The sequence below is a fragment of the Hemitrygon akajei genome, chromosome 13, assembly GCF_048418815.1.
Source record: "Hemitrygon akajei chromosome 13, sHemAka1.3, whole genome shotgun sequence".
NCBI lineage: Eukaryota > Metazoa > Chordata > Chondrichthyes > Myliobatiformes > Dasyatidae > Hemitrygon > Hemitrygon akajei.
In genome coordinates, this window is record NC_133136.1 from 90,674,180 (window position 1) to 90,699,306 (window position 25,127).

The 25,127-nt window shown below is 40.2% G+C and overlaps 1 protein-coding gene across 2 annotated transcripts in view; it reads left to right on the forward strand.

Annotated features, from left to right (window-relative positions):
- LOC140738058 (uncharacterized) overlaps positions 1 to 19,712 on the forward strand; it is a 46,802-nt gene extending 27,090 nt beyond the window's left edge. For both annotated transcript variants that reach the window (XR_012101295.1, XR_012101296.1), the window contains one exon: positions 16,649 to 19,712. The gene's annotated coding sequence lies outside the window, so the exon portion shown is untranslated. The remainder of the gene's footprint in view (positions 1 to 16,648) is intronic.
- Positions 19,713 to 25,127: the final 5,415 nt, after the last annotated feature.

Here is a 25,127-nt window from a genome sequence, read left to right on the forward strand (position 1 = left end):
GGCGTTATTAATGGGGTGGCCAGAGGAAGTCAGGAATCCCCATGTTCCCAGAGAGCCCCGTAGTCAGGTACAACTCCAAATGCATAACGGGAGTCTGTATAAACATTCGCACTTGGTCTGTTACTAGGATACAGGCGCAAGTCAAAGCAAACAGCTCAGCCTTCTGGGAGGAGACAGCTGCTTCAAAAGTGGCCTGCTCTACTTTAGCTTTGGGACTAGTATTTAAGGTTTTAATCCATTTTATAAAAGATTTTCCTAACCCATATTTTTCAATACCTTAAATAAAAAGTCCCATTCCAATCTATTAAATGCTTTTTCTGCATCTAAAGCAACTGCCACACTCATTTCCTCCTTCTTTTGTGCCAGATGAATTATGCTAAGTAACCCAGTTACATTATCCACCGATTGTCTATTTTTAATATAGCCTGCTTGATCCATATGTATTAATTTTGGTAAATATTTAGATAGTCTATTAGATAAATTATTTGCTATTATTTTATAATCCGTATTCAACAAAGAGATAGGCCTATATGATGTTGGTTTTAAAGGATATTTATCTTTTTTTGGCAATACTATTAGGATTGCTGTCGAAAAAGATTGTGGAAGTTTATGTGTTCTTTCAGCTTGTTATATTAACTCCATAAAGGGAGGGATTAATAAATCCTTAAATTTTTTATAAAATTCAGGCGGAAAACCGTCTTCTCCTGGAGATTTATTACTCTGGAGTGATCCTAAAGCTTCTTCAACCTCTTTTAATGTAAAGGACATATCTAATCCTTTCTGTTCTTCCGAATTCAATTTTGGAAGAGTTATTTGTGATAAAAAAAAAAATTCTATCTCAGCAACCTCATTTTGTGATTCTGATTGATATAATTCGGAGTAAAAATTTTTAAGAGTTCATTAATTTCTGAAGGTTCATAAGTAATTTTATTTGCACTTCTTCTAATTGCATTTATTGTTTTGGAAGCCTGCTCTGTTTTCAACTGCCAAGCAAGAATCTTGTGTGATCTTTCACCTAATTCGTAATATCTCTGTTTGGTTCTCATAATTACTTTTTCCGTTCGATATGTCTGGAGTGTATTATATTGTAGCTTCTTATTGATAAGTTGTCTTCGTTTTTTCTTCTGTCATATATCTTTGGGATTCTTTTTCTAATTTTGTAATCTCTTTTTCTAATTGATCTATTTCTACCATATATTACTTCTTAATTTTAGAAGTATAACTTATTATCTCAAATATGCTTTCATCGCTTCCCATAATATAAATTTATCATCAACTGAACATGAGTTTGTATCCAAAAATTGGATCTGTTTTTTCATAAAATCACAAAAATCAACGTTTTAATAAAATTGAATTAAATCTCCATCTGTAAATCAATTCCTCCTTATCCATTATTATCATTGTCATTATCAAGGGGGAATGATCTGACAGTATTCTCGCTTTATATTCCACACTTTTCACTCTATCCTGAATATTCATTGATAATAGGAAAAAATCAATCCTTGAATAAGTTTTATGTCTATTTGAATAAAATGGATAATCTCCTTCTCTTGGATTAATTCTTCTCCATATATCAATCAAATTTAAGTCTTTCATCAATGATAAAGTAGCTTTATTACTTTTGATTTTGTAACAGCCTTAGTTGACCTATCTAGAACTGGGTCTAAACAAAAGTTAAAATCTCCACCTATTAATATTTTATCATGTGCGTTGGCCAAATTCAAAAAAACTTCTTGTATGAATTTTGCATCATTTTCATTTGGTGCATAAATGTTCATAAGAGTCCATAATTCCGAAAAGATTTGACAATGTATAATAACATATCTCCCCACAGAATCAATTAGTACATTTTGTACTTTAATTGGCAAGGTTTTATTAACCAAAATTGCAACTCCCCTCGACTTTGAATTAAATGAAGCTGCAATAACACTTCCAACCCAATCTCTCTTCAATTTCTGATGTTCTCTCTCTGTTAAATGTGTTTTCTGCAAAAAAGCTGTATCTCCTTTCATTTTCTTAATATATGTTAAAACTCTTTTTCTTTTCACAGGTCCATTAAGCCCATTAAGATTAAAACTTTAAAAAATGAGTCATTCATAATACCTTGGGGAATCTCTTTAAAATTCTCCATGTGTCTCCCACCCCCCCCCCACCCCACTCATCCAGGCAAAAAAAAATAGAAAGATAGATAGTAAAGAAAAAAATAACAAAATACCCCCCCCCCCACTAATGTTGTGAATGAATATCAACACAACATTACCCCCCTCCGTTTTACAGGTCATGGCAATCACCATGATTACACACGTGAATCCCGTAGCAATCAATCAGAAGCTCCTCCAGTTCCCCCATAACAAAAAAAGATATATATAAGTGAAGAAGAAAAAAAAATCTTTACTCCCAATTAATATTCTCAATTATTTTTTATCTTGTTCCCCTTCTATCATATACTTAAAGTATATTTGTATATTCTTCTACTCATAAATGTCCATCAAATCCAATCCCTATCTCAGTCTTCATCTTTAATCCATTTCATTTCCATAATTCTTTACAGCATCTCGTGAATATTAGGAAGTTCTTGTACAAACTCCTCCGCTTTCTGATGATCAGTAAAAAATCTTCTTTCTTTGTCATCCAAAAAATTTATCAGTGTTGCTGGGTACTCAATATAAATTTATAACCCTTTTCCCATAAGATTTTTTTTCACTGAATTAAATTCCTTCCGCCTCTTCAAAAGGTCGTAACTTATATCAGGATAAAAAAGAACTCTTTTCCCTTCTATCATCAATAGCCCATTTCTCTTTCTTGGCACCTTGAGCAGCTGCCTTCAAGATCTTTTCTTTATCTTGATATCTTAAACATCTTATCAAGATTGATCGTGGATTTTGATCTTGTTGGGGCTTTGGTCTTAAAGCTCTATGAGCCCTTTCGATTTCAATTAACTGACTTCCCGCTTCCATTTCCAAGATTTCCGGAATCCATTTTTGAAAGAATTTTATTGAATCTTCTCCCTCTATACCTTCTTTAAGACCAACAATCTTAATATTGTTTCGTCTGCTGAAATTTTCGAGCACATCTACTATTTCCAACAACCGTTTTCTTTTTGATGTCAAGGCAAGGATATTATCTTCCATCTTGTCCATTTTCTTTATTTTTCCACCACCTTATCAAGTGTAATCTTCACATTTCTAATATCTGTTTTTATTACTTTTAATTCATGCATTATTTGTATCAGGGCTTTTCTTATGTCTCCAGAAAGTTTTCCACCTTTAATTTCCTCCTGTTCTTCTTCATATATTTCTTCATCTGTGTTTTCCAGAGAGTCTGATTCGACTTCTGATTCACTTTCATTTCCACTTCCAGTTGCAGTTGGAACCTATAGTTTTGTTTGCACCTGTTTGTGCATACTTGTTTCTTCACGCATGCGCAGCTCCCACTGTTTCTTCTTAGAGACCGTTAATATTGCCACAGCCTCCTGCCCTGCACCATCGGAGGCAACATATACTTCGCCGGAGATCCAACTTGAGTACGAGGCTCCGCCAAAACGGCCAGGCCTCTTTCACCTAAAGTAGTGACAAATGGTCAAATTTCAACATCATTCCAGTTAACAAGGTCAACTAGACAAGGCTGTCCATTATCACCTGCCCTATTTGTATTGGCGATAGAACAATTAGCTGAATTAATTAGAACGGATGCAGATATTGTGGGCTTCAGAGTTAACGAGGAGGAATATAAGATTAATTTATTTGCTGATGATGTTCTGATTTATTTAACAAATCCATTGCATTCGTTGCATAAATTATCTTTTAGATTGGAAGAATATGGGAAAATATCAGGGTATAAAGTAAACTGGGATAAAAGTGAAATTTTACCCCTTACTAAAGGAGATTATAGTCAATGTCGATTAGTAACTCAATTTAGATGGCCGACAAATGGTATAAAATACTTAAGTATAAGAGTCAATAATGATATAAAGAATTTATATAAATTAAATTATTTGCCATTATTGAAAAAAATACAAGAAGATCTTGATAAATGGATGATGTTACCAATAACATTAGTAGGTAGAGTTAATGCTGTAAAAATGAATATATTTCCTAGATTACAATATTTATTCCAAACATTACCAATACAACTGCCCCAGAAGATTTTTCAAGAGTTGAATAAATGTGTGAGGCAGTTTCTTTGGAAAGGTAAGATGTCAAGAATATCGTTGGAAAAATTGACATGTAAATTTGACCTAGGAGGGTTACAGCTCCCAAATTTTAAGGATTATTATAAAGCAAATCAACTTAGATTTATTGCATCTTTTTTTGATGAAGAAAAACTGGCATGGATTAGAATAGAGTTAGATAAGATAGGAGAAAATATATAAGAAGATTTTATATATAAATGGGAATCCAAATGGATACAGCAAAAGAAAGAATCTCTTATATTAAAACATTTGATCGATTTATGGAATAAGGTAAATGTGGACGATGAGATAAAGAAATCTTTATTAGCAAAGAGAACCCTAATTCAAAATAGACTTATTCCTTTTACAATGGATAATTAACTTTTATATAACTGGTTTCAAAAAGGGATCAGATATATAGGTGACTGTTTTGAAGGAGGTATATTGATGTAGTTTGATCAATTAAAGAATAAATCTAAAATATCAAATAACACTCTTTTCTGTTATTTTCAATTAAAGACCTTTTTAAGAGATAAACTGGGTCAAACAATGTTAATGCCAAAACTTAATGAAATAGAAACTTTAATTCAAAAAGGAAAAATTTAAAAATTTACATCTTGTATGTATAATTTGATTCAAAAACAGACAATTAAACCAGGAATTCATAAGTCAAGACAAAAATGGGAAACTGATTTGAATATTAAAATTGTTGAAAAAAATTGGTCAAGACTATGTCTTGATAGTATGACAAATACAATAAATGTCCGACTTAGATTAGTACAATACAATTTTTTACATCAATTATATATTACACCACAGAAAATAAATAGATTAAACCCAAATTTATCTGACCAATGTTTCCAATGTAATCAAGAAATCGGTACTTTTTTACACTCTACTTGGTCTTGTTTTAAAATTCAACCTTTCTGGATAAATCTAAGACTTTTACTGGAACAAATTATTGGAATACAATTTCCACATAGCCCAATATTTTTATTAGGCGATATTGAAGGGATAATACCTAAACCTATATTGAATAAATATCAGAAAAAATTTATAAAAATTGCATTGGCTGTAGCCAAAAAAGCTATTGCAGTTACTTGGAAATCAGATTCATACTTAACTATGGACCATTGGAATGATGAAATATATAGCTGCATTCCACTTGAAAAAATTACTTATAATTTAAGAAAATAATATGATATATTTTTGAAAATTTGGCACCTCTATCTACAAAAGATAGGATTAAATATATAGGTCCTTTGAAGACAAAATTATTAGTTATTTGGGGAAAAAATAAAGATATATACTAAAGTTATTTTGAACTCCATGGAGCATGTGGGAATCCTCCGATATCCAGGCAATCCTTCTTTCCTTCTTCTTTCTTTCTTTTTTTTCTTTTTTTTTAGACAGGGATGTTAAGGGGGGAAGGGTTAAGGAGAGGGGAGAGGGCTAATATTAATTTTCATTACTCTATTATTCTATTTACTGTATGTAATTCTCTTAAAATTTTAATTTAAAAAATATATATACATAAAAAGAGGCCTGCTCAACTATTTCACTGTCCGTCACTTTCGCATAGCCAGAACATTGTTTCCCTGCTGGATCCACAAAAGAGCTTCCATCCTAATAAAACATTGCCTTGGGCTTGAGGGGGGTATTGCGGAATGGATGGGAGAGTCTGTCCTTCTTCCACAGTGATCCGGACAGGGGGCAGTTGGTGGGGCCAAATCCATGGCCTGAAATTGCCCAGAAATGGGGTACAAAATCTTGGTTTCGGTTAATACTAAAAGAGTGTCTTACCAGATGTCTGGTCTTCGCCTCAGAATCCTTCCAGTATCGGAGTTGGCCCGCAGCCAAGTCTTGCCATTCTCTCCCGGTGCTGGAGGCTTGTTTCATCGGGGTGTAGGCAAGGAACTCTAGGCTTTTTGGCCTGAACCCAGGGCAAACCCTAACGGTGGAATGGGGAACCACCAGTCCTGTCTGTTGCCAAAGGAAATCTGGAACTTCAGCCAGTAATGCACTCTTCAGCCAGTAACTGCCCTCTCTTTCTTTAATCTCTCCAATCACCATGACTGGGAACTTCTGTCCCTTGAGGGGGTGCATAATATTAGCTTTCCTCAGTGGTGTGCCCCAGGGTCATAGCACAGAGTCACATGGGGGTCGACCGCTGGCAGAAGGGGTTCAAACACAGTGGAGTCCAGATTAAGTGCCCATCTACCCATTCACGCTCCACTTTTAGCATCACCCAACCTTTGGCGTTCCTTCTGCAGTACATACCTCTATCCCTTTGTTACCTGCATTATTCTTCCAACTTGCTAATAATATGCAGTTCCACTTTGCATCTGCCTTATCCTTCCATTCCCTTTTCAACAATTCCCACTTCTTTCCACAGCACTTTTTCCATATCAAATTTACTGCTCGTTCTCATGAGGTAATATCCCAGGTTCCCCTCCACCTCCCCCCCCCCCCCCAGTGGCCACATTCCCCCCCCCCCCCCCCCAATTTCTTATTCACTGCTGCACTCAACATTCGCAAATCTCTTTCCTTGTCTGGAAAACACTCACACATATTGTGTGGGCTGCTCCTGGCCCACTCGTATCAATTGACTGCAATTGACCCCTGTTTTCTAAGTAATTTACCTGGCACAAAGCCTCCTGCTCGATTAACAATCAGATAAATTTACACAGCTGGCACCTCCTGCCCACTGAATAAATTTACTCAGCTGGCACCTCCTGCCCACTTAGTGAATTTACCTGGCTGGCACCTCCTGCCCACTTAATAAATTTACCCGGCTGACCCCTCTTACTCAATTGATAAATTTACCCAGCATGTCTGGCTCCTTCCCACTTAGTAAAATTTTGCCAACCTGATACAAGCCTCCTGAAAGATTTTCTCCTGATCCCGTCAAGGTATGCAATCAGCCTTAGGCGAGGGACCATACCTCCAAAGGAACTAACAGAGAGGGACAAACGGTAAAATACCTATTGGGCTCCTGGTCAGTCTCCGCAGTCCCCAGAGTGGTTCAGCCGCTTACTCAGCACGTCGGCTTGGCTTTCCCTACATTGGGTTCTTGTCGTGACGCCACATGTTAAAGTTGAATCTGAATTAAACTCGGGAGACCAGCTTCTTATCATCACCAGAATTTATTGTGCATTCTCCTGCAGGAGTTTGAGACCCCATTGTCAAAGGGAAGGCACATAAGCACTGCCCCCAACTGACAAGTGGACTGACTTAGTCAGGTTACAGCCGTATATTTATACATAGTCATCGTGGTGACTATCCCTGGAGGTCAAGGATGATGGTCTTCATTCTGTTGATCTATTTATGGGTTCTCAAGTGGCTTATGAGTCCAATCTTGGCTTTGAAAGTTCTTCCGCATTCAGGACAGGTAGTATCAGATGGCAGATCGGCCTTTGGTTCTTGCTGCCTCTCTTTCCATTTTCTTCTCTTTTCTTATAATTCTGCACATCTGTTGGTTTCAAAAGTTGCTGTTCCTTCTCAGATGATGGCTTGCCAGAGTTTCCTGTCCTTGGCATCGGTTTCCCAATTGTTAATGTCGATGTTACATTTCTTCATGTTGGCTTTTAAGATGTCTTTGAATCTCTTCTGTTGTCCACCTCTTTTACATTTGCCTTCTTTAAGCTGGGAGTAGAAGATCTGTTTTGGCAGACATTTGTCTTTCATCCAAACAACATGACCGCTCCATCTTAGTTGGTTCTTGATGACGTAGGCTTCAATGCATGTTGTTTTTGCTTCATTTCGCATGCTGATATTGGTTGTTCTATCTTCCCAGCTGATATTTAAGATGTTTTGAAGACAATGTTGATGGAATCTTTCAAGTGCCTTCAGATATTGTTGGTATGTACTATGTATACCTTTAGACTGAAGGTCTGAAGGTATACATAGTAAGCCCCATACATTACTATTGTAGTGTTCTCGCTCAGGTGTAAGAGAACTCTGAACTAAACACCGAGGTAAACCGTAGTCAATGAAAACAGGATCGCAGTAAGATTAACCGTTTACTGTTCACTCTTCCACATTAACGTATGATGAAAATTGTTGATAAAACAATATAAAGTTTGTACAGTATTTGTTTCCTTCTTGATATCACATTTACATCATAAATACTTGCAAAAGTAAACTACAACAATTACATTACATTACATTAAAATGCAGCATACAGTCAGAATCTACCTACGCCATTGACTGCTTTAAATACACTTCAGCACAAACTATCCGCAACTCTTTAACTAACGAAAACATAAACCTTATCAACCGTCATTACTTTTAACAGAATCAGCGTTAACATTTTAATTCGACATATCGATTATCTCATGAACTTACGGCGTTGCTTCACTATGTTTCTAGTGCGTAGAAAGAAAACTTTTCTTGCGCTGATCCTGCACATGTGAGCCCCCTCCTTCCCGTTTCTCCAAACCAGTATTTTCCCACAAGACGCGGTGAAATCGGATGTGACGTCATCGCATACCGAGATATATCACAGACAACGAATTTACTTTAAACAATCCCAACTTTAACTAGAAAATGCTAACAAACGAATTACTAAAGCGAAAATATTATAAACTAAACAAATGCCATGAAGGCAACACAACTATAGCAAGATGTTATTTGAACTGGTATGCCCACCAAATCTGTTGGTGCCAAACTTAATTACTTAGATAAGAGAGTTTGCTCAATCAAGGTTTTAATTACAGATGGATGTACTGTCCAATCCTTATCAGTTATTCTCTTTGCAAGGCCCTGACTTAATTACAAAGAGATTTTCATTCCTGTCCTTATTGACGAGCCCTCCTCCCTTTACTCAAATGAGGGTACAATGTATAATTGTTATGATACCGCAGCAATGAATCTAGAATTGATGACTGTTTTTTATAAACAAATAAAACATTTATTAAACACTGCTCAATAAAAATGAAAAGTAAACCAACGACTAACTTAGCCAAAAGTTAACGGCTATTCAGCAACTCAAACAGTTCTTAAAGTGATAAATGCGGAAGTCCAAATGATTTACACAGTCAATTAAGAGAGACTTTCCTGAAGTAACGAATTCCTGAATGAAGTGACGTCGCTGCTGATCCCAGCAGAAGCATACCTTGCCTGAAGGATTCACGACGAAGAAAATAAAAACAGCTTAAAGGCACTGACCTTTGTCTCAGCAAATAGCGCCGCACCCAGCCCTTTCTGCTTTCACTATGCAGGGGCTATCTCGGATGCAGGTTACTACCTCCTTGAAAAAGGATTCAATAAGGTCGATCCTGTATTACCATCAATGATACCAACTTTACTTGATTCATACTTCGGTAAATTCTTCACTCTCTGACTGAACTAAACTGGCAGCATTGTGGTGAAACTGCCGGCAATAACTTTTGAGACTTAAGATAGAAAGTAAAACTCTACTTTAAAACAAAACTGCATCATGAGACAAGTATGTAGCAAAATGGAGTAACTGATGAATTAAACAACAAACTGACCTGCAAGGCTTTCCTATTTTATACCTGTTGAAACAGGCCATCACATGACCCCTCACCGGCGGGAAAATTACATCATGTGACGTCACTCTGGCGGGAAATTACATCACCCCACCATCACAAGACCATTATATCATGCTCACCAGATACTCAATTACATCATGGTCATAAGACAGTCACAAGATACCCATGGGGTATGTAACATAATGTTATCAACTAATGAGGGTACAACGTATGGTGTTATCAGCTCTCAGTGTGTCTCTCTGCAAGCTGCGGAGAACTGGTAATGAGCCTGCCTTAGATAACCGCTGAAGACGAGTTCAAAAATTCCTATTCAGTCCCAATTATTCTTTAAGCCAGAGGTTACATAGGTTCAAAATAATTTTTTTATATATCCTCAATTCCTCAGGAGTGTTCAGGGGAAATATTTATGTACAATAAAAAAATCTGGTGTTACTTGTGCTTATTGTGGCGATGCAAAAGTTGCTGAAGAATTTACAAGTGGGAAGAAATGGAGTGATATTTGGAAATCTGACTTTTTAAAGCGTAACTTAGCAAGCAAACCACATATAGACAATGTGCAAAAGCTCTGATGAGAAAATCCTTCATTACCCATTACAAGCCTGCTATGTAGGTTGTGTGAGTGCAGATGAACTCGATCAAACCCAGAGGAGATCAAAGTTCTTATCGACAGTGATTTGCTAGCTATTAACATGAATACCTCAAAATATAAAATTCAGTGCCCACCTGTTGTTGTCACTGGACAAAAAATTACACAGGGCAAGATTTATGTGCACACTGGTCAATACAAGTTAGAAGGGAAGGCGTGCAGACCTCCAGTGTCCCTGATGTGCTCACCTACAAGATGTGCATCCAGCTACAGCTTGTAACCCTGCACTTTAAGGAGTTAGAGCTTTAAATGGTTGAATTCCGGATCATCCAGGAGTTGGAGGGGGTGGTAGATATGACATGAAGAGATGTGAGTTGCACCCAAGGTACAGGACACAGGAAACTGGGTGAGAGTCAGGAAGGGAAATGAGGTTAAATAGCCATCGTAGAATACTCTTGTTGCTATCCCACACAACAGCAGGTGGACCACTTTTGAAACTGTTGGAGGGGGGATTACCTGGCAGAGGAAAGTCCAAGTGGTGACAGGAGATTCGTTAGATAGGAGAACAGAACAAGATGGGACTAATATCCTAGTGGTAAGGCTTACTTGTGCTAGTGCGCAGGGAAGGGGATGATGTGGTTAGTATAAGTTGTAGGGAGAATGGGAGCCTGAATGACAGAACAGATAGTGGAGAGGGTGAATTGAATTGAATTGACTCTATTACATACATCCCTCATACACATGAGGAGTAGAAATCTTTATGTTACATCTTTATCTAAATGTGCAATGTGTAATTATAGTAATTTACAATAAATAGCTTGTACATAGGACAGTCAATATAACATAGAAATGCAATTGTATCCGCATGAATTAATCAGTCTGATGGCCTGGTGGAAGATGATGTCTCGGAGCCTGTTGGTCCTTTTGCTGTGGTACTGTTTCCTGGATGGTAGCAGCAGGAACGGTTTGTGGTTGTGATGAATTGGGTCCCCAATATCCTTTGGGCCCTTCTTACACACCTGTCTCTGTAAGTGTCTGGAATAGTGGGAAGTTCACATTTACAGATGTGCTGGTCTGTCCGCACCACACTCTGCAGATTCCTGCGATTGAGGGAAGTACAGTTCCCAAACCAGGCAGTGATGCAGCCAGTCAGGATGCTCTCAATTGTTTCCCTGTACAAAGTTGTTAGGATTTGAGGCCCCATCCCAAACTTCCACAACCATCTGATGTGAAAAAGGTGCTACTGTGCTCTTTTCACAACACAGCCGGTATGCACAGACCATGTAAGATCCTTGGTGATGTTTATGCCGAGGAACTTAAAGCTGTTCACCTTCTTAATCCCAGATCCATTGATGTCAATAGGAGTTGTCTCCATTCCTCCTGTAGTCCACAATCAGCTCCTTTGTTTTTGTGACAATGAGGGAGAGTTTGTTTTCTTGACACCAGTCAGATGTTGTTCAGACCTCAGATAGAGCCAGCAATCAGACAGTTGAGCATGGTGCGATGAATGTACTGCCCTGTGTATATCACAATGCAAGAAGCAACGTAGGAAAACCAGATGAGCAGGGAATCAGTTCAGTTCAGTTTATTGTCATTTAGAAACCACAAATGCAATGCAGTTAAAAAATGAGACAACGTTCCTCCAGAATGATATCACAAAAGTACATGACAAAACAGACTACACCAAAAAATCCATATAACATTTGGCAATCCACAATCCAGAGTCCAGAGAAGCTGCTGTGTATTAATATCGCTCTACCATCTTAACACATTCCCTGGAAAGGAGCTCCAAACTCACCAGACAAAACAAGACTACCCAGACACACCAAGTCAAGAGACCAACTCCAGCACCCAACAAACCAAAAACTGAAACTACAAGACCTGCACAAAACCACATAGTTACAACAGTGCAAACAATAGCGTAATTGATAAAAAAAAACAGACCATGGGCACAGTAAAAATAGTCCAAAAATGTTAAAAGACTGTAAGTTCAAAAGAAACCACCACACAGTTCCCACAAGTCCTCAGGGTCCCGATAGACCCGTCATCCCATGCAGATGGCAGAAGGGAATACCCCCACTATGGACTTACAATGTGCCGCCGGACTCAGCCTCACTGATGCAGCATACAATGAAAGCTCCGTCAGACCCAGCCTCGTAGACAGCTCTCCAGCGCCCCAACCGCAGCAGACTCCGAGTCCGTCGAACCTCTGAGCCTCCGACCATCCCCTCTGGCACAGCTGCTCCGAGCACCATCCACTGCTGAGCACATTAAGACGCCCCCACCAACGGCCACCGGAAACGCGACCCTAAGGACTGGGGGCCTGTTCTTCTCAGCAGTGACCTGGACCTCACAGCAGCATGTACAATAATGGCTACAATTATGGTATTGTAGCCATTATTGGGACTTGGTTGCACCCAACAGTCTGAGGGATTTAGATAAACAAATTTGTGGAGAGATTGCAGACCATGCCAAGAAACAAAGGTTGATTTAGTAAGTGATTTTAACTTTCCATGTATTGACTGGGACTCCCATACTGTAAAAGGACTCGATGGGGTAGAGTTTGTCAAATATGCCCTTAATCAGTACGTAGAATTCCCAACGTAGAAGTCAGGGACTTGGGCAACCACCTCTTCTGGTATTCTCGGGGGGTCCCGGAACCAAATCCCCCACGGATTAGGAGGGCTGACTGTATGCAAAAAGAGGGGTCTGGACCATGGGCTGCAATTCTAAATTGGAGAAAAGTCAATTTTGGTGGTATCAGAGAGGATCTGACAAGTGATGTTTGGGACAGGCTGTTTTCTGATAAGGAGTACTTGGTAAGTGGGAGGCCTTTAAAAGTGAAATTTTGAGGTTGTAGAGTTTGTATGTGCCTGTCAAAATATAAGTTGAAAGGTAACTGGTGCAGGGAACCTTGGTTTTCAAGCAATATTGAGGCCCCAGATATTTTGTTCCTCTAAATGCCTCAGACTGTTAGGCACTACCAAGACTCAATAATGACTACAATATCATCATTCCACACCCTGAGCTCATCTGCCTTTTTTTTTTAGGTATATTCTGTTTGTTTCTAAAAACTTCCCAATAGTTTTTGCTCCTTTGTTTGACCTCTCTTTCACTTTTATTATGGCTTTGGCTTCTCGTTTCAGCCACGGTTCTGTCCTCCTGCCTTTCCAGTGCTTGAACTTCTTTGGAATGTATCTATCATTCAGCTCCCGAATTGCTCCCAGGAACTCCAGCGATTGCTGTTCCGTTGTCACTTCCACCTTTTCCCTTCCAAACAAGTTTGGCCAGCTTCTCTGTCATAGAAACATGGAGAAGTGCAGTAGAGAAACAGGCTATTTGTCCCACCTAGTCAATGCTAAATAAACATTTAAGCTGTCTAATGCAACTACCTCCACCGGGACCATCACCCTCCATACCTCTACCATCCAGGCTCCCATCCAAGCTTCTCTTAATGGTGAAATCGAGCTCGTATTCACCACTTGTGCTGGCATCTCATTCCACACTCTCATGACCATTTCAGTAAAGAGCTTTTCCACATGTTCTTGTTAAATTCTCACCTTCCCCATTTACCCATGACCTCTGGTTGTAGTCCCACCCAACCTCAGTGGAAAAAGCTGCTTGCATTACTCTATCTGTATCCTCATAATTTTGTATACTTCTAACATAACCTCAAAACAGTGTATAATTTCCTTGTTTATGTTTAGAGCCTTTTTTAGGTGTATAAAATGATGAGGGGCATTGAATGTGTGGATAGCCAGAGGTTTTTTCCCAGGGTTGAAATGGCTAGCATGAGGTGCTTGGAAATGGATACCGAGGGAATGTCAGGAGTAAGATTTATGACACAGAGTGTGGTGGGTGCGTGGAATGCACTGCCGGCAGCTCTGGTCCAGGCAGATACAATAGGGTCTTTTAACAGCCTTTTAGATAGGTACATGGAGCTTAGAAAAATAGAGGGCTATGTGCTAGGGAAATTCTAGGCAGTTGCTAGAGTAAGTTACATGGTTGGTACAACATTGTGGGCTGAATGGCCTGGAGTATGCTGTAGATATTTATGTTCTATGTTGAACAGTGAAATAACTTTGGCTATCCTACAATCCTCTGATAACTCCCCTGACATTCGGGATAATTTAATTATCTCTGCTAGGGCCCCAACAATTTCTGCACTTGCTTCCCGTAGGGTCCAAGGGAGCACCTTGTCATGCTATGGAGATTTATCCACCCTAATCTGCCTCAGGATAGCAAACATCTCCTGCTCTTTAATCTGTACAGGGTCCACAATTTCAATGACACTTTCCCAGCCTCCCATGGATCCTGTGTCCATCTCCTGAGTAAATAGAATTGAAAAAATATTTAAGACCTCCCCCAACTGCTTTGGTTCCACACGTGGATTGCCATTCCGGTCTTCCAGAGGACCAATTTTGTGCCTTACAATCTTTTTGCTCTTAATCTATCTCTAGAATCCCTGAGGATTATCCTTCATCTTTTCTGAGAAGGCAACCTCATGCCTTCTTTTAGCCATCCTGATTTATTTCTTATGTGTTCTCTTGCATTTCTTATACTCCATAAGAACCTACCTGTCTATCCCTGTTATGCAACTCCATTTTGTGCTTCACCAGGGTCTCAATATCTCTTGAAAACCAAAGTTCCCTACAGTTTCTATATTTACCTTTTATTCAGACAAGCACATATCCAATTTGTACTTCCAAAATTATGCTTCAAAGGCCTCCCATTTACCAAGCACACCATTGCCATAAAGCCGCCTGTCCCAGTCCACAGTTGCCAGATCCTAGTGTCATAATTTCAGATGTTGTTCTCCAAATTAACAGATCCTCTATCACCCCTTTGGCTTTCCTCACCAAGATCAAAGAACGAGGAAGTGCATACCAGGTACAGGCAAATAGGAACAAATGGGGTACATATGAGTTATAGGAAATTCAAGCGAACAGTTATGAAAGAAATAAAAGATGGCATGAGGTTGCCCCATCAAACAAGATGAAGGGGAATCCTCAGTAATTCTGCAGATATGTTAAGAGCGAAAAGATTGCAAGGGACAAAACTGGTCCTTTGGAAGATCAGAATGGTAATCCATACCAAGAGACCAGGAGAGAATTAAAATATATATTTTTTTCTATCTGCATTTACTCAGAGTCTACAGAATTGAGGCAAAGCAGCATTAACTTCATGGACGCTGCACAGCTTATAGAGGTGGAGGTGTTTGCTGTCTTAAGGCAAATTAGAGTGGATAAAGCACCTGGTCCTGACAAGTTTTTTCCCTAGGTCCCTGCAGAAGATAAGTGCAGAAATGTCGGGGCCCAAGCACAGATATTTAAATCATCCTTAGTGACAGGTGAGGTCCTTGAGGATTGGAGGATAGCCAATGTTGTTCCACTGTTCAAGAAACGCTTTAAAAATAAACTAGGGAATAATACGTCAGTAGTGGGAAAGTTATTGGAACATATTTGCAGGAACCAGATATATAAGTATTTGGATAGATGTGGACAGATCAGGACTTTAATCTTGGAATGTAGGAGATTGAGGGGAGATTTGATTGTGATAGATAGGAGATTTGATTGGGTATAGATAGGGTAAATGCAAACTGGCTTTCTCCACTGAGATTAGGTGGGACTACAACCAGAGGCCATGGGTTAAGGGTGAAAGGTGAAATGTTAGGGTAACATGAGGGGAAACTTCTTCACAGAGACCCTCATCCGGGTGTGGAATGAGCAGCCAGAACAACTGGAGCTCGAGTTTAACATTTAAGAGGTTTGTATGGGTACCTGGATGGTAGGGGTATGGGAGTGGGAAGTTTAAATAGTTCAGCACAAACTAGATGGCCCAGAGGGTCTGTTTCTGTGTTGTATTTTTCTGTGGCTGTGACAAGAATCTGAAATAATACTGATATTCACCCGAAGTTCTTTAAACAGTTGTGCAGACAAACCATTCATCTCAGCAGGAAATTTTTATATGGTGTTAAAACTGTGGCACTTTAAATTAATAGTACATAAAAGAAAATCCCAGCTGCACATTAACAAAGGTTATTTGCATGAGAGTGTTTCAGTTACTGTCTGGCCAGGCACCCATCCAGCTCAGTGGAAACAGGGAATAATGCCAATAGAGAGAGTCAAACTGAGCCAAGTCACAAATTGGAGATGGCAGAAATGCCCCATTCTTATAGAGACAGAAAGAGCATCAGAGAGTTTGAGGGTCATTCCAGATACCAGCACTGTGCCCAGTTAGAAGATGATTTCTCTGTCCAACTGTGTTGAACCTCATGGTAACAGTGGGATACCAGATCACATGTTGGCAACTCAAGTGACCTCATCTGAAATGTTGTTCTACACCCATTGATGGAATTTGTAAATCTTTTCACAGGTTAAAAACAACAACAATTTTGTCTCCAGGAGTCTGGAACACGGCATGCCAACTTTGCTGTCTCTGTCCAGATATTTAAGAAGTGGAGCAAGGGATTAAATCGACCATTCTTCCTGCTCAGACTGTGAGAAGGGATTCACTCGTCATTTGACCAGCTGGCATGACCATCATTTTACACAGGAGAAAAGCCGTTCAATTGCTCAGACAGTGGGAATGGATTCACTTGGTCATCTCAATTGAAGGTACATCAACAAGTTCACACTGGGACAAGGCCATTCATCTGTTCTGTGTGTGAGAAGGGATTCGGTCAGTCATCCCACCTGTGGACACACCAGTCAGTTCACACTGGGCAGAGTCTGGTCATCTGTGAATTTGTGGGTAAGGATTCACTTGGTCATCTGACTTAATGGCTTCCAGCGAGTTCACATCGGGGAGCAGCCGTTCTCCTGCTCTGATTGTGGGAAGGGATTCACTCAGGCGTCTCACCTATTGAGACACCAGTCAGTTCACACTACAGAGAGGGATTTCACCTGCTCAGATTGTGGGAAGAGATTCCCTCTCTCTTCCACCCTCCAGAGATACCAGCGAGTTCACAGTGAGGAGAGGCCGTTCACCTGCTCAGACTGTGGGAAGACATTCACTCAGTCATCCAACCTACAGAGTCGCCAGCAAGTTCCCACTGGGGAGAAGCCATTCATCTGGTCAGAATGTGGGAAAGGATTCACTCAGTCATCCATCCTACAGAGACATCAGTCAGTTCACACTGGTGAGAGGCTGTTCACCTGCTCCGACTGTGGAAAGGGATTCACTTGATCATCTGACCTATTGGCACACTTGTGAGTTCACACTGGGGAGAGGCCATTCACCTGCTCAGAATGTGGGAAGGGATTCTCTTGTTCATCTGATCTCCTGGCACACCAGTCACTTCAAACAGGGAAGATGCCATTCACCTGCTGTGAATGTGGGAAGGGATTCACTCACACTGCTGGGTTCACATTGGGGAGAAAGCTTCAATAAGCTGCAAGCTGGATATTTGTCCATCACCGTTGCTGAATGCAATTTTGTGAGAGACTGTCGGTGCTGAACTCTGCAATTATTACTGTTGCTCACCGCATCCAGTTCTGCACCCTGGTCACCGGGCATGGGAGGAGTTTCTTCTGCTGCATATTCACCTTTTAAAGGGACTTGAGTTTAATATTCTGGACCCGAGACAAATAAATCAGTTCTATTTTAAACTCTGTCTCTGGTACTTGGTGAATTTATAACACACCTAGTGTACAGTAGAGAGTCAACTCAGGCCAGCTGGACCCTGCCATTGATTCTGTTCCACGACGGTGTTTTTAAGTCCTCCCCTGTTGTTCCCATCTTCTTATCTCTGTGGTGATGGGTTCCAAACAGTCACCACTCTGTGGGTGAAGAGATTCCTCTTGAATTTTCTGCAGACTGAAGAAGTCAAGCTGACTGTAGTTCTATCTGACATGTTCTTCACCCCTTAAATCTCAGGGCTGAGGATGAATGACATTGGTAGTTAACCTCCTTATTCTCGGCTCATTTCCACATTATGGGTCATTTTCCATGCTTCTAAAGGATTAACATATAAAACCTGCAGCACAATAGAGGCCCTTCGGCCCACAAAGTTGGGCTGAATATGTCCCTACCTGAGAAATTACTAGTGTTACCCATAGACCTCTATTTTTCTAAGCTCCATGTATCGATCCAAAAGTCTTTTAAAAGGACTATCGTATCCACCTCCACCACTGTTGCTGGCAGCCCATTCCATGCACTCAACACTCTCTGTGTAAAAAAATATACCCCTGATATCTCCTCTGTACCTACTCCCAAGCACCTTAAACCTGTGCCCTCTTGTGGCAGCCATTTCAGCCCTGGGAAAAAGCCTCTAACTATCCACATGATCAATGCCTGTCATCATCTTATACACCTCTATCAGGTCACCTCTCATCATCCTTCACTCTAAGGAGAAAAGGCCAAGTTCACTCAACCTATTCTCATAAGGCATTTTCCCCAATCCAGGCAACATCCTTGTAAATCTCCTCTGCACCCTTTCTATGGCTTCCACATCCTTCTTGTACTGAGGCAACCAGAACTGAGCCCAGTACTCCAAGTTAGGTCTGACCAGGGTCCTATGTAGCTGTCAGGGTTGTTAGAAAACTGAAAGCAGAATGGGAAACTATTAGTTGGATGTTCAATGGAGCAGGGTCAGAAACCAGAGGCGGATCTGCACAGGGCAGAGTTTGGGGCTCTGGATGATGGTCGGGGTAAGAACGTATGATGAGGAGAAGGGAATCAGCAGCGGGGCGTGGCAACAAATGACAGAATAACAACATTTGGAAGCTGATTGTCAGTGAAAATAATTTTGTTGCCGGACTGCTGACACAAACAACGCCTGTTGTGAGGTGCTCCATTGGTTGAGGAATGTGTGTATGTTGGAATGGTTATGTCTATTGCAGGAGTTGTTCCTGCTTGTTTATCCTGTAATATTATATCTGGATGGTTATTATGGACTGCCCTATCTGCATTGTATTGATTATCATATAATTTGTAAGATTTTGACTCTAAAACTGGATCAAGCTTGAATTTATGGTGCATAAAGAGGGACGCCTCACGTCTTAATAAGCTGGTAAGGAAGGCGGGCTCTGTCGTGGGCAAAGTACTGGAGAGTTTAACATCGGTAGCTGAGCGAAAGGCACTGAGTAGGCTACAGTCAATTATGGAAAACTCTGAACATCCTCTACATAGCACCATCCAGAGACAGAGAAGCAGTTTCAGCGACAGGTTACTATCGATGCAATGCTCCTCAGACAGGATGAAGAGGTCAATACTCACCAATGCCATTAGGCTTTACAATTCAACCGCCAGGACTTAAGAACTTTTTAAAAGCTATTATTAATGCTTTTTGAGATAGTGATTTAGATGCATATCATATTTTTTTACTGAGTTAAGTATTGTATGTAATTAGTTTTGCTACAACAAGTGTATGGGACATTGGAAAAAAAAGTTGAATTTTCCCATGGGGATGAATAAAGTATCTATCTATCTATCTATCTATCTATCTATCTATCTATCTATCTATCTATCTATCTATCTATCTATCTATCTATCTATCTATCTATCTATCTATCTATCTATCTATCTATCTATCTATTTATGAAGTTACAGTGGTCATTCATGAGTTTAAAGCAAGATGTTGGTGAATGATATTTGCCATCTGTAAGAAATCAGATTGAGTAAAACTGCTGCAGGATCATGGAATGTGTTGGATTGAGTGTGGTTTCTCTTGGCATTTTCTGCATTTATCACCGTGTTTTATAGTTTTTCATGTATTTTTGATAATTTTTATGTTAACCACCCTGTCCTGTATTTCCACAAGGAATCTCTCTTTCTGCAAAGATGTTTCCCACTTTGAGGCAGGCGTTTGATGCTTCCTTGACAAACATCTAGTCTGCTCAGATCATTGGGATGTCTCCCATGGAGGGTCACACTCATTCCACTGGTTAACATTTTCCTCAAGTGATTATTCACTTTTCTGATTTGACTTCTCATTTAAGTTTTCTGGTGTGACAATTGCACATGCTCACATGGTGTGCTGAATCCTGCTTATTTTTGAAGAAAACATATATTTAGGAATTTTATCTGACTGTTGTATCAGTTTTTATTGTCTGTAATTCCTCATCCTCCTTCTGTCCTAGGTAGTGTTGATCGATGTGTGTTTCAGTGTAAATACTGCTTTCTAAATTCATCATTTCAGTAGCTTTTATTCTTTATAAGTTTTCCAGATCAGAATGGGCCAGGGTATTTTTCCTAAAGAAGGCATTAACATGTGTATAGTCAAAGTGTTTATTCCAGTTGTTGTGTTTGTTATTATATTGAGTTCTGCTGGGCAGATTTCCGTCAGGCTTGCAGTATATTTTGTCACTAGTTTTCACTATTTGACACTATTTTCTATTTTCTTTCTTGCTGATATTCCAGATACCTGGGTATCAAGTGTCCTAATGGGGAACAAGGAAATGGCAGACGAGTTGAACAGGTACTTTGGATCTGTCTTCACTAGGGAAGACACAAACAATCTCCCAGATGTAATAGTGGCCAAAGGAACTAGGGTAAAGGATGAACTGAAGGAAATTTATATTAGGCAAGAAACAGTGTTGGATAGACTGTTGAGTCTGAAGGCTGATATGTCTCCGGGACCTGGTGGTCTGCATCCCAGGGTACTTAAAGAGGTGGCTCTAGAAATCGTGGATGCATTGGTAATCATTTTCCAATGTTCTATAGATTCAGGAACAGTTCCTGCTGATTGGAGGGTGGCTAATGTTGTCCCACTTTTCAAGAAAGGAGGGAGGGAGAAAACAGGGAATTATAGACCAGTTAGCCTGACGTCAGTGGTGGAAAAGATGCTGGAGTCAATTATAAAAGAGGAAATTACGACACATTTGGATAGCAGTGGAAGGATCAGTCCAAGTCAGCATGGATTTATGAAGGGAAAATCATGCTTGACTAATCTTCTGGAGTTTTTTGAGGATGTAACTATGAAAATGGACAAGGGAGAGCCAGTGGATGTAGTGTACCTGGACTTCCAGAAAGCTTTTGATAAAGTCCCACATAGGAGATTAGTCGGCAAAATTAGGGCACATGGTATTGGGGGCAAAGTACTGACATGGATTGAAAATTGGCTGGCTGACAGGAAACAAAGAGTAGTGATTAACGGGTCCCTTTTGGAATGGCAGGCTGTGACCTGTGGAGTACCGCAGGGTTCGGTGCTGGGACCGCATCTGTTTACAATATACATTAATGACTTAGATGAAGGGATTAAAAGTAACATTAGCAAATTTGCTGATGACACAAAGCTGGGTGACAGTGTGAAATGTCAGGAGGATGTTATGAGAATGCAGGATGACTTGGACAGGTTGGGTGAGTGGGCAAATGTATGGCAGATGCAGTTTAATGTGGATAAATGTGAGGTTATCCACTTTGGTGGCAAGAACAGGAAGGCAGATTACTATCTAAATGGAGTCAAGTTAGGAAAAGGGGAAGTACAACAAGATCTAGGTGTTCGTGTACATCAGTCAATGAAAGCAAGCCTGCAGGTACAGCAGGCAGTGAAGAAAGCTAATGGCATGCTGGCTTTTATAATAAGAGGAATTGAGTATAGGAGTAAAGAGGTCCTTCTGCAGCTGTACAGGGCCCTGGTGAGACCCCACCTGGAGTATTGTGTGTAGTTTTGGTCTCCAAATTTGAGGAAGGACATTCTTGCTATTGAGGGAGTACAGCATAGGTTCACAAGGTTAACTCCTGGAATGGCGGGACTGTCATATGTTAAAGATTGGAGCGACTGGGCTTGTATACACTGGAATTTAGAAGGATGAGAGGGGATCTGATTGAAACATATAAGATTATTAAGGGATTGGACACGCTGAAAGCAGGAAGCATGTTCCCGCTGATGGGTCAGTCTAGAACTAGAGGCCACAGTTTAAGAATAAGGGGTAGGCCATTTAGAACAGAGATGCGGAAAAACTTTTTCACCCAGAGAGTGGTGGATATGTGGAATGCTCTGCCGCAGAATGCAGTGGAGGCCAAGTCTCTGGATGCATTCATGAGAGAGTTAGATAGAGCTCTTATAGATAGCGGGGTCAAGGAATATGGGGAGAGGGCAGGAATGGGGTACTGATTGTGTATGATCAGTCATGATCACAGTGAATGGCGGTGCTGGCTAGAAGGGTCGAATGGCCTACTCCTGCACCTACTGTCTATTGTCTATTGTCTAAAGAGTGGTCTTGACCTGAAACCTTATTCCCAACCAAGCCTGACTTGCTGAGCTCCTCCAGCACACTGTGTGCATTGCTCTAGATTTCCAGCATCTGCGGTATTTCTTGTGTCCTGTACACTTGTATGTTTCTCAAAAAGACAGATGTTGATAGACCCTTCTTTGGATAGGGCATGAAGGGATACCGGAAGAAGGCGGGAGATGGGGGCTGAGAGGAAAATTGGATTAGCCATGATGAAATGGCGGAGCAGACTCGATGGGCTAAATAATCTAATTCTGTTCCTACCTCTTATGGTCTTCTGTTTCATATTCATCTCTCAGTTGTATTATGCCTTGCTGCTGTGTTTCTTATTCTACCAGCTCTATTGCAACTTCCATGCTTTTTGGCTCTGCGCCTATCCTGTCCAACGTTCATGTTTCTATCTTTAGAAAATATTTCTACTATTTAAATTAATTGTTCTACCTTTGACGATGAAGACACGATCATCCATCTACAGAGGATCTGTCAACCTATAATAATAATTATTATACATTTTTTTGTTTCTCAGCTCCAGCTGGTAAAACTTGAGGTACAAGCATCGCAGAGCATACACATTTCTCAGTTTGCTAAGAACTTGTCTGCTGAAATCGCGGGGATATTTCTTATTCATCGCTCTTCTTCCTCTGCTGTCCCCTACATTTCTTACTCTGACATCATCTTTTTTTTAAAAATGCCAATAATTCAAGAGTATCAAGGGCAAAAGAGAACATGGATGCTATTGCTAAGGAGAGAATGTGCTTTGGAAGCTGAAAAGCCTGAAGACTCCTGGACTGGATGGAGTACACCCCAGAGTTCAGAAAGAGGTAGCTGAAGAGTTTGTGAAGGCATCAGAGTCATAGAACACTACAACACAGGAGAGTGCCATTCAGCCAATCTAGTCTGAACCAAACTATTAATCTGTCGAGTTCCAGTAACCACCACCGTAACCTTAACCCTCCGTACCCCTCGCATCCATGTACCCATCCAAACTTCTCAGAAATGTTGAAATCGCCTCTGCCCATTCCTTATTCTCACCGGCTCTGAGTGAAGAAGCTCCCCCTCATGTTTCTCTTAAAGAATAAGCGATGACCTCTCAACAATCACAATGTTTCTGGTGGATTAGAAAGTTGTAAATGTCAGAAGGGAGGGAAGCAGAAGAAATGAAATGATAGGACAGTTAGTCTGACCTCAGTGGCTGGAGTCCACTAAGGAGATTTTTCTGGGAACTTGGAAGCATATGATAAAATATGCTGAAGTCAGCATGGTTTCCTTCAGGGGAAAACTTGTTTGAGAAATCTGTTGGAATTACTTGATGAAATAACAGGCAGGATAGACAAAGCAAAGACAGTGGATGTTGTTTGATTGGATTTTCAAGTTCTTGCACATGATGCTGCTTAACAAGATCACAGCTCATGGTATTACAGGGAAGATATCAGTATCAATCGTAGATTGGTTTACTGGCAGGAGGGAAAGAGCCAGAACAATGCAAGCCTATTCTGTTTGCTGCAGGTAACTATTGGCATTCCGCTGCGGTCAGTATTGAGACCACTTGTTTTCATGTTAGATAGCAATGATCTGGATGACAGAATTGATAGCTTGGTGATCAGATTTGTTGTTGATATGAAGGTAGGTGCCGGGCAGGTAGCTTAGAGCAAAGCTGGGAAGGTTATGGACGGGAATGGTCTGCTTGCATGTCAGTGGGACCCTGCAGAATAATACTTCAGCATGGTCTAAGTGGGCCATAGGGTCGATTTTTACCGCAGCGTTTTATGATTCTAATGAACTTGAAATCATGCAGGTTTATTGACCCTGCACGTTCTGGGACCAGGTTGCTGTAACTAAATATTTTTATTTGCTGCTTTTTAGAGAATTTATTTCAATTATTGCCTCATTTATTTTGTTTTTACCACTGAGATACGTTAAGCTGCGAAACCCCCTATCTCTGTATCTTTACTCCGTAGTGATCTGTGGTGAGACAAAATACGAGGCAGATAACCGAGCATGACAGCGCACTGCCTTGATAGAAATAAACTGGAGGAGAGTTGCATTCTCGTCTGGAGAGAAAATCATGGCAGTTCACAGGAAACACGTATATCACAGAGGACGGCGTCGTCCTCTGGGAACAGCTTATAAACATGAAATAGGTAATCGAACATGTTAGGAGAACACAATCGGTATTTTTTTTTAATTTATTTCTGACTGACTGATTTATTGATTGATTAAGATACAGCACCAAATTGTTGCTTCAGGCCCTTGAAGCTGTGCCACTCAGTAATCCCCTGATTTAATCTGGGCCAGACGGAGTAGTGGAAATACTTTACTTTTACTTTATTTTACTTTATTGTCATTAAACAATTGATACTAAAACGTACAAGCATCACAGTGATATTTGTTTCTGCGCTTTGCACTCCCTGAAGTACAAATCGAAGTAAATATAATAAAAATTTAAATTATAAATCATAATTAGAAAATAGAAATGGGAAAGTAAGGTAGTGCAAGTCAGGTCCAGATATTTGGAAGGTACAGCCCAGATCCGGGTCAGGATCTGTTCAGCAGTCTTATCACAGCTGGAAAGAAGCTGTTCACAAATCTGGCCGTACGAATCTTCATGCTCCTGAACCTTCTCCCGGAGGGAAGTGGGACGAAAAGTGTGTTGGCTGGGTGGGTCTTGTCCTTGATTA